Raw genomic sequence first — 6,299 nt, forward strand, 5'->3', positions numbered from 1 at the left:
TATAATATATAATGATATATATATTTAAATTAGTGAGGTAACGTCAACATATTTTCTGACGTAGTTGCACCAGTCTAAATTCTCCCTTTAATGTCAGGGAATTTTCAGTGACTTTCTCCATTATAATGGAATGCATTTTGTATCTTGGGTAAAAAAATTTCATTCTTTAAGGTCATGGAGATATGCTGCTATGTGGTTCTCTATAATTTTATTGCTCTGCCTTTCACCAGAGTTAGGAAATACTCTCTCTTTTTTTTTCCTATTCAATTCTAATAAAATTAGAGTAATCTCTTTGCTTGGAAGTTTGGTAAACTCCCCTAAAAAGCTGACTGGGGCCTTGTGTTTTCTTTGTTGGAAGAATTTAAGCTATTTATTTCCTTTTAGGGATATGTGATATTCAGATTTTGGACTACTTCTTGAGCTTCTTGTTAATTTGTATTTTACCAGGATTTCATCTGTTTCATCTAAGTGTTCAAATTTACTGGCAAAAAATTTGTTCATAATACTGTGTTTAAATTCTGGTGCATTTGTACTCCTCTCTCAATGAGGCTTATCAAATAATTCTTGTTTGCTTTTTCATCTTCATATGTTTTTCATTAATTTCTGCTCCTATCTTTCCCTCTACTTCTTCAGCTTTATTCTGGTATTCTTTTTTTTTAATCATTTCTTAAATGCTTAGCTCAGAACTCCTTAGTATTTCTTCTTTTCTAAGTATATGAATTCTCTTTTAATACAATTTTAGTGGCATTCCACGGATTTTGGTAAATGGCATTTTCATCTCATTTAGTTGTATTTATTTTCAGATTTCTACCATGATTTCCTTGTTAACCTGTGGGGTATTTAGAAGTTTTTTAACAAGTATTATTTTCAAACATACCGGGTTTCCTAGTATGTTTTCATTACTGATTTATAAACAGATTACATTATAGTCAAAGACAATGTCTTGGGTCCCCTAGGTGGCCGATTGGGTTAAAAGTCAGACTCTCCATTATATGTTAATAAAAATAATTAAAAAAAAATAAGTCAGACTCCATTTTGGCCATGATCTCAGGGTTGTGAGATAGAGCCCAGGGGAGTCAGGCTCTGCACTCAGGGAGTCTGCTCTCTCTCTCCCTCCGCCCCTCCCCCTACTCAAACATGTGCTCACGCTCACTTGCTCTCTCTCTCTCTCTCTCTGTCTCTCTCAAACAAATAAATAAATAAAATCTTAAAAGGACAGTGGTTTGAAGGCCCCAATCCTGGGATGCCCATGGAGGCTGGCTTCTCGCCCAGTGCTGTTGCATTGGTCCATGCATACAAAGGGGAACCAGCTTAGATGCAAGGTGCAAGGAATGTTAGACCATGCGCTGCTCAAAATCTGTGTATTTCAGGTTTCTTTCGGGCTGCATTTTCCAACATTTACCAGGAGAGTTGTTTTAAAATTTCCCATTACGAGCGCAGATTTTTGTATTTCTCCTTAGAGGGCTGACAACGTGTGCTTATACACTTTCAGACTGTATTATTAGGGACACACAGGGTTAGAATGTTTGTATCTTCCCACTAACCTGAAGAGTTCATCATTGTAAGGTCACTTTTCCTTAACTATGGTAAACATTTTGCGTAAACATTGGTTTTGTCTGATACTAATATCAGGACACCACCACTTTTATTTGCCGTAGAATATCATTTCCATCCGTTAGCTTTCAACCTCTTTGTGTCTCTTATAAATGGCTGATTTTCTTAAAAAAAAAAAAAAAATCCCATCTGACAACTGGGGTCTTCTGACTCTGTTTCATCCATTTGCATCTATTCTGATGATGAATGCATTTGGATTTATTGCTACTCTTGTGTTTTCTATGTGACCCATTTTCTAAACCAGATTCTTCTGTCTTTCACCCCACCATCTTGTCTTTTTAAATGTATATTTAAGGGTTTTTTTTTCTTTTGCTACTTCTTTTTCCTTCTTACTAGTGCGTAAGGTCCATATGCTAACTCTCTGTCCTTTTAATGGTTACCAAGGCTATTTGTACACATAGACTCATTCTGTAGGCTGAAGTCAAAAGTTAACCAATACCCTTTTTCCTCTCAACAAAGACTGCATGCAGGGGTTTGGCTCCTGTCGCTCCCCACCCCATGTTATCTGCTATTACGACCCCAGATTTGGATTCTAGCGCGCTTGCCACTCCCCACCACACACACACACACACACACACACACAGCTTGTCTTTTATCCCACAGTATGCCCAGTGTGCGGCACACAGCAGGCAACCAGTAACCCTGCAGGGCACAACTGACTGGAGCTTCCAGCAGGAATGGGACAGACTTCTCGGTTTGAGCATTTGGTGGAACATTTTGTTTGAACATTTAGAGCTTCAAGTATCCTGATGTGGTATCTGATACCCCAGGACTTCCCTGGTCTCTGCCCAGCATTCACAATCTGGGTCCTCTCCAGTTTTCAAATCATGTTACTCCTCTGCTCCCAGTCCTCCAATCCCTTCTCATTCCACTCATCCAAAAATTCAAAGGCCCCAATATTCTGCAGCCTCCGAGGTACCTGAACCTATCTCCTCCTCCTTTCCTTTCTCAGACCCACCTCCAGTCACACCTTGCTCTTCTAGAACGTTCCAAGCCTGACTCCATCTTGGGACTCTTCACTTGTTGTTCCCTCCGAAGACCTTCCCTAACCTCCTTATACAAACTACTATCACCCCAGTCTTGATACGTTCCCCCTCCTGCTTGGCTTTATTTCTCTCCATGGCACTCAGCACCACCTGAACAGTCTTTCCTTTCTTCCTTTCTTCTTTCTGTCTGTCTGTCAGTCCATCTAGTGATCTGTTTATCTATCATCTCCCACTAGAATGAAACCTCTGTGAGAAAGAAACTTCATGTGTATTTTCAGGATTATGTCTTTACAACCCTGGGCACATACCAAATGCCCAATAAATATGTTGAGTGAAGATGTTTGCAGAACCCCTTCAGAAGCTGTCCATTCGGTCTCAAGCTTCTTGGACTTCTACGTGCATTTTTTTTTTGTTGTTGTTGTTGTTTTTTCTCTCCTTCAAAACGATGGAAGCATAGAATGTTCTCACTTGAAGAGATGGTAGAGGTCTTTACATTTAGAGTGGAGCTACCTGGGGGTTCAGACAGGTTGAACTGTGGGGCTCAGATCATAAACTGGGCACTGGTTGGTAACTGAAAGTCTAAAATGCTCCCCATCCTCTCAGAAGCCCCTGAAACTTTCAAGTGCCAACCTAAGCAACGTAGGAATTAATCCAAATCAGACTCTGGCCAGTCAGACATTTGTGACTCTTCCTCATCTGGGCCCTGTGGGCTGACTCGCCCCCCTCATCCTGCACATTGGTTCCACTCTCATGATTGTTAGGACATCAGCATGGGCAGGACCCTTGTGGGACGTGGAGACCTGCTTTTGTGGGGCCTTTCTCCCTCTCACTCTCCCCAAAAGAGAATTAAAAGGGCACTGTTGCTTCTTTTCTCTGAATTCAGAATCCGTTCGTGGTTTTAAAAGGCGTGGGAATGGTGCAAAAATAATTAATACTGTTACACTGAAAAAATAAAAAGTAAAAAATAATTTTAAAAATTAGTTTATAAAATAAAAGTGGAATACTTTGCATTGTGCTGACTGATCCTGACATTTTTGTGCATTGTATATTGTAATTATGATATAATTTTAAGAATAAACAGAATTTTCATAGAAAAAAAATAAAAATAAAAGGCGTGGGAATGTGGGAGAATTAGGGAAAGTAGCCCTAATCACCACGGAGGAGTTCCTGGTGACCCACTGGTGACCTGTACCACTTTTTGTGGTAGAGGTGAGAAGGGAGAGGCCAGAAGAGAGACAAGAAAACAACCTGCTCAAATTTACAATGTCCCCAACTGAAGTCTTGATTTCTCTTCTCCAGCCTGCCCCTACTCAGTAAATAGAGTCACTGTCCAACTATTTCCTTTGACCACAACCCACGTGTTTGTCCTGGAGCCTCTCTTTCCAACACCTGCACCTTCAGCCCCCCTGGTGGATCCTCTTGGCTGAGTGTGCATCCCCACACCCTCCACACTGCTCCCGCTGCAGGCCAAGCACCCCCTCTCCTCTCTAGATTGCTACAGGGACGTCCTCATTCTCACTTTTGCCACCCACCCCACCCCACCCCAGTCTCCCCCACAAGACCCAGTGTCATCTCTTTGACATGCAAATCAATTCCTATTTCCCTGCTCCAAGCCCTCAGTAGCTTCTCATCCCTCTTAGAAAAAAAACCCTGAGGGGCGCCTGGGTGGCTCAGTGGGTTAAAGCCTCTGCCTTCGGCTCAGGTCATGATCCCAGGGTCCTGGGATCGAGCCCCAAATTGGGCTCTCTGCTCAGTGGGGAGCCTGCTTTCCGCTCGCCCCCACCCCCCACCCCCGCTGCCTCTCTGCCTACCTGTGATCTCTGTCTGTCAAATAAATAATAAATAAAATCTTAAAAAAACAAACAAACCCTGAAACTCCTCTCTGCCCATGTGATCTGCCCACTGCCCCTCTCTCTGCCTTCGCCCCCTTCCCCCCCACCTCTCACCTCCATGCCATTTGGGCCACAGGACACTACCTCCCTTGCCTTGTTTCAAACACAAGCTCATTCCCGCCCCAGGCCTTCCTACCTGTTTGTTCCTGTGTTCAGAAATCTCTTGGCCTGCACACAGACATAGCCCCCTCCTTCCTAACCAAACAGATAACACCCCTTGTCTCTGCGCCCTCACCCTGCTTTACTCTCCCCATAGTGGGTTGCCTGTTCCTTACCAGAATGTAAGCTTCTCATGGGCACAGTCGTCTTGATCACTGCTGCCTCTCTTGCACTGAGCACCGTGCCTGGTGCTTGGCATGTGCTCAGTGAACATTTGTTAAATGGATAGTTAGGGGAAGGGATGAACGAATGATTTTGCCCTGCCGTAGACTTCACTTCCTGGCAGGGCTGGACTCGAACCCAAGCTTTTGGATGCTCAGGCCAGGCTCTTCCCTGCCATGAAGTAACACTTCAGAGGGTTGAGGAATCACATCCTTGGCTTTAGAGAAGGAAGAGCTGCTTCTGAGCTGTGGATGCCTTTCTTCAGGAGGGGCCAGACCCCTCTCATTGTGCGGAGCCCCGTGTGGTACGGGAGAGTACAGGGGGCCGACACTTCTCCGTCAGGGGGGCCTATTCCGCATCTCAGCCTCCCCACCCTACCTAGGGGAGCACTGATGTGTTCTTGCTACAGCCAGCTCAGCCAGGATCCAACACAGGTGTTCTGTGGACTGTGTGAGTAACACACACACACACACACACACACACACACTTTGCATTTAAACAAAACACATCTGAGAGGGGTTCAAGCCTTCAACCTCCCTTCCTGCCAAGTATGGGGATAAACAGTAGGGCTCTTGGCAGAAGGTCGCTGTCCCATTCTCTTTGTCTCTGAGTCTAGAACCGTTCATTTCCTCTCATTGGTCATGTGACTTTTGTGAGTTTCCATCTTCTGTCCACAGGCTTTGTAACCTGTGCATCTTCTGTCAGGACCAAATACAAAAGACGGAGGGAGCTTTGCTCCTGCGAGAGTGGCGTCGTGAATGAATAAAACAGTTTCACGGTAATGCAGACTCTTGCATACCACATAAAATGTGCCCTCTTCGGGGCGTGGAGGGATATTAGAATAATAGGCAGAGCACCCAGCCCAGGTGACAGTGTAGTTTCACACCTGAGAGACCAGGTGAGGAAGCCGCCAGCCCCTCTCTCGGGAAATCCACGGTGTGAGCCATTTGGTGGCCAGGGATCAAAGAGAGCCGGGTTCTGCCCCCTGCGCTGCTAGGATCCTGACAGCTCTGGGACCCGCCTTCTCCGCTTGCCTTTCCCTCCCCTCTCCTGACTCCCTCCCAAAGGTGGTTCTTTGGGCCCACGGTGGATCAAGGGACATCAGGAAAGCTCTCCGCCCTTGACCCTCTCTGTCCAGGGGCTTCCATTCGTGACTTGTGGCCTTGGTGAGCAGGACACGGTTTCTTGCAGGAGTGAGGAGGAGCAGTGGGGGCGGAGCTCGGCTGCACCCCTCACCCTGCGGGCGATGGAGGGCGGAAGGTCCCGGCCCTGCGTTGGGAAGAGAGGTCCGCGGCCGCGCTCGGTGCTGTATGACTGCAAAGCGGCAGGGGGCGCCCGCGGCTTTTCTCCTGCGGACCCCGCGCACCCGCAATGCCGCCGGCCTTGAGCCCGCCGGCCCGCTGCCAACCCGCCCCCGCCCCCTCCGCAGAGCCCTGCGCCCTTGGGGGTTCTCCGTCGCTTCACCTGGCGCCTGTAGAGGCCTTTC

This window comes from Neovison vison, chromosome 2 (genome assembly GCF_020171115.1).
Source record: "Neovison vison isolate M4711 chromosome 2, ASM_NN_V1, whole genome shotgun sequence".
NCBI lineage: Eukaryota > Metazoa > Chordata > Mammalia > Carnivora > Mustelidae > Neogale > Neogale vison.